The 12537-nt window shown below is 44.0% G+C and overlaps 1 long non-coding RNA gene across 2 annotated transcripts in view; it reads right to left on the bottom strand.

Annotated features, from left to right (window-relative positions):
* Positions 1-1233: 1233 nt before the first annotated feature.
* Positions 1234-12537, bottom strand: part of LOC136059344 (uncharacterized) — a 40928-nt gene continuing 29624 nt past the window's right edge. For both annotated transcript variants that reach the window (XR_010623211.1, XR_010623210.1), the window contains one exon: positions 1234-1733. This is a non-coding gene — a long non-coding RNA (uncharacterized LOC136059344). The remainder of the gene's footprint in view (positions 1734-12537) is intronic.

The following is a 12537-nucleotide window of genomic DNA, read 5'->3' on the forward strand; positions in this document are numbered from 1 at the left end:
CTGAGGTGCATGCTCTGGGCAAATGCCAAGCAGACTTTGATTCTGTCTTCCACAACAGTTCCATGAGAATGGGAGGGTTACAAAACCACTATGGATTCACTAGGATCCAGAAATTTCCTAGCAGCCATAACCAATAACTACCACAAAACTATATACAAGTATTAGGAATCCACAAGGTGAGATTGGTGGAAAACCAGTTAAAAGGTGCATTTGGAAGATATATAATGAAGGGAAATCCACCGTTGGGTGGCAACAGCTGTATAAAACCCAACCCAACCCAAACAAACAAAACCTCCACAACAACGACTCCACCCCTATGGTTTGCAAGGAATAGTTTATTCAACAACAACAAAAAAAAGTACTGTTCACAGGGAAGTAAGTGAACTGAAATTTAGCCAACACAGAGGTAAACGTGAAAGCACAAAAGCTTTAAGATCCTAAGCGACCATCAAAAGATAACTCCAACATACATCTCTTAAAGAAAGGAAAACAGCTTTTAGCTGCATCGCTAACTTCCCTGTGTCCAGATGGATGACAACTGGACATGAACGACAAACCATCCCAGCAACCACCAGGCTCAATCACATTTATCTTGAGTGCCTCAGTAAATACATGTGAAGAAAGCAAATTTCTAGATGTACACTGATGACAAGACAACCACACACTGAAATAAAAAGAGATGATGTATTGGACTTTTCCCTTCTGTTGAAACAGAATTTTACCCTATGCTATGCTTATCTTTGGAGGGTTTGGATTAGTTTCAGTGCAGCCTGAAGGGCTGATCCAGTTTGACAGGATGCTTGCAAGCAGCTCATCCTAATGGAACAATTCTGATTTTCCTTAAGGATTTCAAGCTGCCTCAAGACAAACAGCAGAAACTATTCTCAGGTATCAAATACATTTATTTTACCTCTTTCCAGAAGGAAAAACATGTTTAGCCACTCCCCACCTCTGCGTGAACAAGCCAGCTAAGAAGGATAGACACGTTCTAGGATAAGAGGAATGGAAAACATTCAAGAAGTTTTTAAAATTGCAGAAAGTACACAAGTGGGAAAGAACAGTGAATGAAGAGACAAAACCAAAATGCCCTTTGAAGTGGTTTGCAGAATGGGCTCCAACATGGCCACTCATCAACCTGAATTAGGGATGCAGCTCTCCCAGCTCCATGCTCTACCAGCACCAGTGCTGAACTAAATTCCATGCAGTGTGCTGCACATCCCAGCCAAGGGACGCGTGCCCCATGAGATGGCTCAAAGGTACAGTCTGGTGGCTTGCAGCTTGCACAGTGTCAGTGTGGCGACACAAATCCAAGCCAAAGTGATGAGGTTTGATGGAAAGACTTCATGAGTGCTCGGAATGCACAGCCCTGGGGCAGGGTGTGGGGACATTGCAGTAGGGACAGGTCAGAGCATGCAGCTCCATAGGGTCAAGGTAGGTTTGGATGGCAGAACTTGCTGGGCGCTCATCCCACGGAGAAGCCAGCACCTGACCTGGAGCAAAGGCATGTTGTGGGGCTGTCCCATGGTTCCAGGAATAGGTTTTAATGGCCATGAAACCCCAGTCTGCGAAGGAGATGGAAGTGGGAAGTATTGTAGCTCCCTGGAAGCAGATTCACATGGAGGAGGAATGAGACAGCCAGTAGCTGCTGTGCTTGGTTTCCAATCCAAAACACTGGCGAATGGTGAGTGTAAAGAACTTACTGAGGCTCCAGTTTCATGGCTTTCTGCTGCCTTCTGTATAAAGCAAGTTTGAGTATTAAGACACAAAAAGAAACCGTAACGAAACAACAACAACAAAACCAAAGTGATAAATGCCTCATGTTTCAAAGGAACAGTGCTCCTAAAATAAACCATGTACAGTCTCGTTGCTAACTCAACATGGCAAAGAAATATATTCACCAGCCAGAAATGAAATAAATGCATTATTCCCCACACCTCTTTGGCTCTTTACTCCTCAATGAGATGCTGACTTCAAAGGCCAGCAGGAGCCATTTGGATGCTAATAGCATTAAGCATCTGCAATCTAAGAAATAAACCCTTTCCTGGAATCCACACCCCCACCTAACCCAACCCCCTCCTCACGCCCTTTCACCCCATGCTTGCAGATCCACCTTTCCCAGGGATGGTTCTTGTATTTCAGTATCCTTCTCAGGACTTTAGCCCACTTAACTCCTCTCCCCAGCTCCCTGCCCTGTAGGCAGTGAGACAGGCCTCCGCACACTTCAGTGTTTAATTTTTCTATTTTCCTTTAATACTATTGCCTTTGGAAATTGTTCTGGTGGGGTCACAGCTGGCTTACTCACTGCTTCATCAATCTGAAAAATTATACAAGTATATGGCAAGGCTTTGGAAGTGCATCATCCCAATCCAAAGTGCTCAGCACTTGATCTATAGGCCCCTTGCTTGAGTTTCAGCCTCTGCTTCACCACCGAAGCCCTCTGCCTCGCTGCAAGCAGCTCTCCTTTGCTCCCAGCCCTAATTTCCCAGCTATTAGATGGGAGCAGCCAGACTGGAGCCTGCTTGGTAGGGACAGGGCGAAGGCTGCACCCACAAGACTTGCAGGCGCTGATGCTTTAGGAAGTGCTTGTGATGCCCAGCAAAACCACGCAGCTCCTCTTCAGCTGGACAGTGTCAGCGACTTCAATTAATGTAATTATACAAGGAAAGCAAGTAAAGGGGGGAGTTTGTGGGCTGCCAGCTCCATCAGACTCAGGTCTGCTCCCATTTTCTGCTTCTGGATCAAACGCATCCACTGAGTCCTACCGTTTTTCACTCCCAGCAGCTCTGACAAAGCTCATGTTGCTCTCCTGCTACATGACAACATGGAAGAGCCTTGGATCCAACATCAACCAACTTCCCCTTGCAAATTCACATCCAAAAAAAGATGTCTGGAGATGTGCTGTGCAGCCTCAGCTGAAAAGCAGCTCCTAAAGGTGCAAGGAAGGAAGGAAGGTGGGGAAGTGCTGAGGACCATGAGGTGCCTGGGGACAAGGTGAGGTACCAAGCACCCCTCTCATTCCCACCACATCCCCAGGAGGACTGCATTGGATGAGCTTTGCCCCAGAGCAAAACCAACCGAAGGAAAAGGATGGATTTAAATAATCCCCCTTAACCAAAAGCTCTCAAAGAAGAAGCGAGGGGTAAATTTGGATCAGCTCTGAACTTACAAAAGAAGAGGCTCAGCCACATTAAGCACACATCTTCCCTGCAGAGCTCACCCAAAAGCAGTGCACACCCAAAGTCACATACATGCAGCAGAAATAAATGAAAAGAGGTTTCCTACTCCTTTAATCAGCCTCTAACTCCAGCTGCTCAGTAAAACGGGACAGCTGCTCAACAGGAGCCCTGTGTGAACAAGTCAGAGGTGCAATGGGCATTTTTGTGGAAATCTTTCTTTTTTCAACAAATGTACCTTTGAAATCAAAAGCAGCCCATAGGAAGACCGGGGGAAACCTGAGATAACAGCAATCATTCAACTGACGTGTGATTTTCAACAAAGCAAAGGCAAAGCATTTAAACTCAGTAAAAGCACACCTTGAAAGTCCTAAGTGAACAAAAAGTTAAAGAAGCGTGAAGCAGAAGAACTTAAAAGTTATTAATGGCAACACAAAAGGAAAAGGAAAGAGAAATGGAGAAGGAAATGGAAAAAAGGGGATGGCAGCTCTTCACCCAACACAACACTGTTTTTAACGGGCCACAGGAGCATTTCAACACCTTCCTTCAAAAGACAACATTTATTTAACTTAACACAAAACTGTGAGCTGGCACAGACTTGCTGTCCCCAAACCTCTTCACAACTCCTTGTTTTGCCACACTAAATTGCAGCTTTTTGTGTGCAGGCTCCTTGCAGGAGACTGTGGTGACCAGCAGGGCTGGAGCTTCACCCCAGAAATGGCACTGTGAGGAAGAAATTCTTTACATAGAGGGTGGTGAGGGACTGGAATGGTTGGCCTAGAGAAGCTGTGAATGTTCCATCCTTGGAGGTGCTCAAGGCCAAGATGGATGGGGCTCTGGTCAGCCTGATCTGGTGGGGGGCAGCCCTACCCATGGCAAGAACTCGATGATCTCAAGTGTCCCTTCCAACCTAAGCCATTTTATGATTCAACAGTTTTCTGTAGAATCCTTCCTCTTAAACCATCCTCTGTGCTTTAAGTACCACAGGGATGAGCATCAGCAGCCAGCTCTACATCACCAGGCTGTTTATGTTTTTTAGCGGTATGCTTAAAGCAGAGGGAGGGGAAAAACTTCAGTGAAAGACAGAAAAAATGGAGAATGAGCTGAGAACACATCACCAATTCCAAAAGTGTCAAAATACGAGGTCTGCAAGGCTGTGGGTGCTAAGATAAGGTGGAAACATGATGCTGCTCATATCACCCCTTCCTAGACACCTGACAGGATAAATTCAGTCTCCCTCATGGCAGGAACATAGCTTCACACCAGCTGTGTCATGAAAACAAGAGCAGAACAAGCCCTTCTCTGGGTCACCTGAAAGTGGAGAGCATTTCCTGCCCTGCTGGATGTGCCTTGCCCAGGGCTGCTGCAGTGATGATCTGCAGAAGTTCCAGAGCAGCCTGGAGAGTTTCAATAGTTACTTGAAAAGTAGCTCCCTTTGTGTGGCAGACAAACACAAAATCAACTTGTGAAGTACACTGAAATATCCTAAAACACAGGATATTGCAACACGGTATTTCAACATCAATGAAGGGGGGAAAAGATGCCCACTCCTCCCATTGTTTTCAAAACAGATCATCCACCTTATCACCTTATCAAATTAGAATAGCATGACTAGTACCATCCGCCAAGCATTGCCTTCAGTTCTGAAAACTGCTGAATCTCAGGATGAATGAACTGTGGATCTGCTACTCCCCAGCACGTACACGGCCATCCCATCCTAACCTGCCCCATCCAATGCCATCCCATCCCGTGCCATGCGATGCCATACCCTGCTACCCCATCCCATGCCATGCTGTCTCATCCCACCCAATTCCATTTCCCCTCACAGAACGCCTCCAGCCTTAGCACCTCACCCCAAAACTCACACTGCTCCTTCCAACCCCCTTACCCATTCACCTCAATAAAGCTCTGAGCCATTTCCAGCACATATTCAGTGTTCCATATTTCCTGAAGATTTTTGTGTTTTTTACTGGCTGTGTATTTCTGGCTAAGTCAACAGTTACAATCATCGCTATTACACATTGTCCTCAGTCTATGGGCTATTTTTTGCCCATGGTAAAAGAAACTGCATTTCTTTCTGAATAATTCCACAGAAATGTCCATTGCTCAGACAGGAGTCTGCAAAGCTGACGCGAACCAGTCACTGAATTACTTTAAAACAATTAAATTGCTGTGGATGAGGATCCTCTGGCAACCCAAAATATCCTTCCGGGGCTCTTATTCCCTTCTCATGATATTTTTTGTTCTGTTTTTATTGTCACCATTGGGTTTAATCACAAATAGACCAAAGACACCCAAACTGGTCAGCTCATCACGGTGTAACCCCAAATAACAGTTTGTTTCTGTAACCAGCTTCTCTGCAGAAGGACCTGCCCAATTCCAGAGTCAGTTCTGCACACACTTCAAGGTTCACTCTGAAGGAACAGATGTCCACCAAGCAGATGTAGGGCTTCAAGCAAACCCCAAAGGTGCCCCCATGCACAAGGTAGTGAACAAAAGCACAAGGCAATTTGGCAAGCAGGGTGCTTGGATGGCACATGCCACGCTGCAACCACTGGACAGCCATCCTCACCAGGAGATGGTTTCATTATGTCACTGCAAGCCACCAGGACCCAAAAGTCTCTGGATCGGACCTGGGGCACATAGAAAAAGCTAAGTTTGCAAAGCAGAGATGCACAATGCTTTCTCTCAAACTTCATGAAATAAGAAAATGAGGCTGCAGGTATTTCCACCATCAGCTGGTACTTTACAGGAACAAAATGCCTGTCTTGATGCTTAGAAGTATAAGCAGAGTTAGTGCAACCCCACAGAACTCCCCATGCAACACCAGAAATGCCTTTTCCTCTCCTTTCCCTTTTGTTGAAACATCATTTGAAGCAAAAGCCCTGAAATGCAGTAACCACAGAAAAGCAAGCAAGCAAATTACAAAGTGAGTGCACAAAGCACATGATGACATTTAAAAGTGAGGTTGTTCTTACTCATTTGTATTTCAAAGGCCAGGTTGACACAAGACATTTTTCCTGTTACAGCTTTGTCTATTAAGGGAACAATAGATATTTTTGACTGTGCAGTGTTACCCAAAGCCTTCCTGTAGATGCAGCTGCAGTGACACTCAGATCTCGAGTGGAGAGCTTCGGGTCTGACCTGGGAAACCCCTGCTTGGTCTGACGGAGCCCACGCTAGTCTCAGAAGGCTTACTCATGTCCATACCCTCATCGACCCTTCTGGAACTTGCTATGGCTTGAGTGACTATGAAGCTGAAAATGTTGAGTGTTTCCTTTCCTTCGGCAATTTCACACTGCTGAAACCTTTTCAGCTTCGGCGGAGCTCCCGCTGAAGAAGGTGACAATAAGTGAAAAACCTCAGGCTCAACGTTTTAACACCTCTGTGACATCCATCAAACTGTAAGGACTCCTTTCTTTGCAGAAAAGAACGTTCAGTACAGTAACAGTCCCCGTACTGAGGAAGAGGACCACGTGTGTTAATCTGATTAACTGGTGGCAAGCTGTGGTGCTCCCCAAAGCAAAGAGTCATGTCTTTCTGGAGTCCAGCATGTCCTGGTTTCAGCTGGGACATTTCTTCATAGTGTTTTAGTTGTTGCTGAGCCAAAGATGTTTCAGTTTTTCAGTTTGTTGTACTGTCCTGCCAGAGAGGGAAGCTGCAGGGGCACAGGGAGCTGGGCAGGGACAGAACCAGGACAGCTGAGCTAAACTGGCCAATGGGATACTCCATACCATATGGCATCATGCAAAAAAATATGAAGAACAGCAGGGAGCGGGCTGGAGGGGTAGCAGCTGTTCAGGGACTGGCTGAGCATCAGCCAGTGGGTGGAAAGCAATTAATTGTTGTGTATCACTTGTTTTGTGGTTATTACTATTATTTTTTCCTCTTCTGTCTTATTAAATAGCTCTATCTCGACTCACAAGCTCTACTTTGTGTTGTTTTTCCAATTCTCTCCCCCACTGCACTGGGAGGGAGAGGTGAGAAAATGGCTGTGTGGAACTTAGCTGCTTGCCAGGTTAAGCCACAACACAGTGATGTGATGTAAAATCAAGGTAAAACTGAACACACCAAGGCCCTTGTATGAGACTGATGCTCTGCTTAGGCATAACACCTCCCTCAGCTGACAACCTCAGAACTAGCTGTCGGGAGTATATGGCAAATTTGGCTGTAATAATTTCATCCTTTTATCTTCCTTCTGTCTCTAAGGAACTAACCCTCTCCGTCACCTCACAAAACATACCTTTTTAAGTGCTCCTTCTCAGGTTATCAAACTTGAAACTCCAGAGCTTCTTGTAAACCTTTATTTGCCTATAACAAATACACCTGTCACAATTCAGCTGGGCTGACATTTACATTATGCAAATACACTAAACTGACACGGTCATGGAAGACGAGGTCTCTATCTCCTCTGCAAACACCATATTGAGGCCTCAAAGATACGACACTGAAGCCGAGGTCATTTATGTTCATGCAATAGGAGCACCATCTTCTGAACAGGACTGAAAGATATGTCAATCAGATGGCCATCATGCTCCATGGGTTCCTTCAGGATGGAGCTGAGGGATTACTTTTCCACCATGACTTGACCTTAAGGTTAAATATGGCTCATTTTCTGTCCCAAGAGCATGTTGGTGTTGTTGGATTTCTCTTCCCCTGTTATTAAGTTGGAACACACGGCCCTAGCACCATTGAGATCCATCCCTACCCCGTTACCTCAGGAGGAAATTTTAGTTACTCAGTTGTATACTACCCAAAGCAAGGCAAAATTCCATCTTGATGCAGATCCATTCAAAATTACTCATTCAAAAAAGATGTGAGGATGAAGGATGAAAGGGAAGAGAAGTTGGCTGCACCCAATTTCATACTGTACAACTTCAGTCTTTTTTTTCTAGAAATAAGGACAGTGAGTGCAGTGACAAATAAAGACAGTGACAAATATTTTCTTCCATTCACTAGACTTAGTGTCTGTCTTGCAAACTTTCTGAAGCAGTCTCCAGTGTCACAGGCCATCATTCCAGAAACAGCTGACAGAGAAGCAGAAGTAGCAGGTCATAAAAGTACTCCTTGCATCCAGACAGCAAGAGTGGAGAATGGTTCACATCTTCTCTTGCCTGGGAGAAGCAATGGTATCATCTAGGGATGAAGGGAAGCAAACTGGGACAGGTCACAGAAAGGTCTGGCAATGGACTCGACACATCTGACCTGACACCCCCATCACAAAAGTGAGAATGATTTCCTTGTGACAGCACAGACAAGACAAGCTTGTATTAATCACATACATACAGTGATGCATGCATGCAAAGAGCTATAAATGATATATATAAAGTACACACCAAAATAACACCAAGGAGTACAGATGCCAAAGCAAGGATAAAATTAGCTTATTAGAGATGAAGCAAAATCTTATAAGATCATGGAAAAAAAAGCCTATTTTGAACAGCAATGATCATGTTTCAAAAATAGTGGATATTCTTGGCTTGGAGCCCCACATACCACAACAGACGATGATCACGTTGGATCTCACAAGAGAAAAATCAGCAGAAAGTCCATAGCAGATATCCCAGAAAACAAACAAACAAAAAAGAAAAAAAAAAGAAAAGAAAAAAACCCAAGGACTGCATGGATTAGAGTTCTGCAGCAAATTATTTCTTTGGCATCACATAGCATACAGTATGTTGTCAAAGCAGCCTTCTCCTGAAGTGCAATTTTCCTAAAATCATGCAGCCCAGACATGGCAAAAATAAGCACAAGATTGGAAAGAACTTTTCAAAGCCCATTCCTTTAAGGTTAATTCTATATTAACTAGACAGAAAGCAATGTTGGCAGAGAGCGCCAGGATGCCATCCTTGAGACTTAACCCAGATAAGCAACAAAGTCAAATACGTATAAATTAGACTAAAATAATACTGTACTTAGCTCAATTGCTTCATAAAAATCAAGTTAAGGTGGAAAATAAGGCTGGAGACAAAGGAAAATGGGTCAGACGCTTGTCAGCACCTGTAATCTGCACTTGGATAATGTGCCTAAGGATATCAAAGGAGGAACACATGCATCCCAGGTCTAGGAAGCATTTAGTAACACTACTATAAAGATGAAGCTAATAAATATAAGGTAGCAGTAAGCTGTAATAAAGGATACTATAATATTAAATGATAATTAATCGATTTCAAATAATGACATTAATTATATTGAGCAATAATAAATGTAAGCCATAATCACAATTGGCATGCCTGAAACTTGTTAAGAGCACCCAGACAGGGAACAACACGGCCCCTGTTTGAAAAGACATACTCTACCCCTTATGGGCAATGAGACTCTTATTGCAAAACTTTGAGTAAAATCTCTCTCTGGCACTTTCTAAAGACATTGGGACACTTGATAACCAAACACAGCTCTGAGTATAATTCTGCCAGTTCAGTTTACAGCACAAATTTTCATAACTTTCCTATCCTTTCTGCTTCCATTTTACTGGATTACTCGGTCACCAGCACAATGGATAAATTACACATACAAGGTAACTTAATATCTCTTCCCCGCAAGCAGTCTAACTGATAGCTTGAAGTGAGGTGCTGACCTTGGTTATCCTACCTTCTTTATTTCTCCTGCAAGAAACCACAACAAAAACCTCAAGTGAAATTGTCCTAATCTCTCCTGGATATATCGATTTCAGTCAGACGTGGGTACTATTTGAAGCTTCATGAAAGAAACATATAAAAAAAAGTTTGCGGTGATGTGTAACAGTAAAATTGCTTTCAAAACCCGAACTCATCAGTTCACCATGAGATACCCAAGCATATGCATTAACTCTTGGCACGCTGGCACTTTCTAAGATGTTGACCATGGCTAAGACGAGCACAGTCTGTGATCCCTAACACTGTCACCTAACCGCTGCTGTAACCACACACCAGCTCCAAATGTCCTATTTATACATTTCCAGAAAGCAAGGAGTTATTATTGAACTCATTTTATATACAAGTAACATTAAGGAAATAAGGGGAAAGATTGCTTTCTCCCTAATCTTAGTTGTCTAGTAGTAGGTAGGCATCTCATCCAGAGCCACGTAACCATTTAGACTAGAAGAGATCTTTGAGATCATTCAAGCTCAACCATCAACCTAACACTACCAAAAGTCCATCACTAAACCACATCCCTTCGTGCCACATCCATGCATCTCTTAAATATCTTCAGGCTTAGGGACTCCCACCACTTCTTTGGGCAGCCCATTTCAATGCTTGAGACCCTATTCATAAAGAAATTACTCCTTATATCCAATCCACATCTCCCCTGGTTCATCCTGAGGCCAACACTTGTCACCTAAGAAAAGACACCAACACTATCCTTGCTGCAACCTCCTCCCAGGCAGTTGTAGAGTGATGAGCTCTCTTCTTAGCCACCTCTTGTTCAGACTGACCAATCTCAATTCCCCCAGCCACTCCTCATCTAAGCCAGCTGTCTGGAAACTTGCCACAGTCCATGGAGAAACAAATCTACAAAGTAGTACTTGTTCTCTCCCTTACCAGTGAATCAGATTAGAAAACATTTGTTCTCAGATTCTCACTTAACCCCTGCCCACAGTCATTTATATTAATTAAGTCCACCAAACTGGTGCAGTAACAAAGGTCAAATATCTCAAGGTGGACCAAAATGCCAAACAGATATTTACGCTTTTGGGAGTAAAATAAATTAGCCAGAAGCATCGGCTTTATTCTCTTTGGGACTACATTTGGATAGGAAATCTTTCCAGGAAAAGATCATCTGTAAAGCATCATCTATATTGTGAAGCCTAAGGAATTAAGTTCCATCACAATGTATCTCTGATGTCTTCCCACAGAAGGACACAACCCATTAACTGACATTCTTGGTATGTCATAATAAAAAGCAATCTGCAGAAACATCAGCTCTCCCTGTTATGACTACAGGGAATGACAAGGTACAAAATCTCCACTCATTTCATCATGTCAGTCAGAGGAACAAAACCTCTTTCCCATGGGCAATACTCTCCTCTACAGCTGAGGTTCACCTGTTGCTGATGAAGGACTCTCAGGTCCTCCTGTTTAACGAATCCACTTGACAAATTCAGATAGGGAAATCCAAAACCCAAACTGACTTACACATCCACTTGGTTGCCCAGAGTTACAGTGGATGCCCTGTCCCCAGAGACATTAACTCAAATGATTCTATGCTCTGTCTGCAGCTTGCAATAAAGGTAGATATTTACCACAGTGATGGTTCAGAAACCCCAGAGCACTCAGATATTAGCTCATACACCTCAGATTAACAACAAATACTCCTTGACCTCCACACCCTTATTCTAGCTCCGTACTGTTTTCAGTACATAGCTTAATAATTTGGAAAATGGACATGGTCTTCTGGAAAAGGGTCAAATTTATAAGAGGATGTTATCCCTACAAGAAGTTGCTACCAGAGCTCCGTTCAGGATTGCCTGGCTTTCCTGAGACGTCTCTGCAGTACATGCCATGGATGCACTTGCTGTCCACTGGTGCCATCACATGATGCCCAAGAAGACCTCTCCCTGCTTCTTCCAAACTCACTGAGCATTCCAACTCAGCTGAAACAGTAAACAATAAAAGGAAGGGCAACATCCACAAACTGTGACCTGAGAAGACTGTGTAGGTCACTGGGCAAATCCTTCATGCAAGAACAGTGGTGAAGTGCTGAAAGGGGCCATCTGGAAAGGAGGTGATATCTCCATTCCTGAACGATCACAAGACTTGGCTCTGGCTGGCCTCCCCTGCTACAAGTAGAATGAGACCTCTCATGTTCCCTTCTGGCCAGCAGTGCAAGATCTCTGCCCAAGGTCCTGCTGTGCTTTGGAGACCTAATGGCTACTGGCCCCTCCTCCAGCTCTGTTGCCCTGAGCTCCTATCTGTGGACAAGGTCTGGATGACATCTCCCAACTCTTCAACAAGTCCTTCCTGGTCACATCATCAAGCTTTCCAGGAAAGGCAGTGCAGACCCTGGGGAGATGCAAAAGTCAGGGGCAGATCTGTGAATGGTGAGCAAGGCAAAGGCATGGAAGGATGAGAGTTCATGCAGAAAAGACACACAGGCTATAGTACAAACCACCTCTGAGAGCATCTGTTTGTACACATATGATTTAACCCGCTACAGACACTTAACTTTAATAGGAAGCAGCAAGACCAAACATACCACTGATGCAAAACCTAAATAAAAGACTGGAACACATCTGGTTCTTTCACATCCAGCATCTTGACACTTCCATAAAAAACTTCCACCGTACATTCAGCTGCCCACCCTGCACTAATCCTTTTGTGTATAGATGATCCACATATTAGCTTATGGTCATCAGATGGTTCAGGTTTATGACTGCTGTATTATA

Source organism: Cyrtonyx montezumae, unplaced genomic scaffold, assembly GCF_038088225.1.
Source record: "Cyrtonyx montezumae isolate F1298 unplaced genomic scaffold, pur_monq_1.0 scaffold_8, whole genome shotgun sequence".
Classification (NCBI taxonomy): domain Eukaryota; kingdom Metazoa; phylum Chordata; class Aves; order Galliformes; family Odontophoridae; genus Cyrtonyx; species Cyrtonyx montezumae.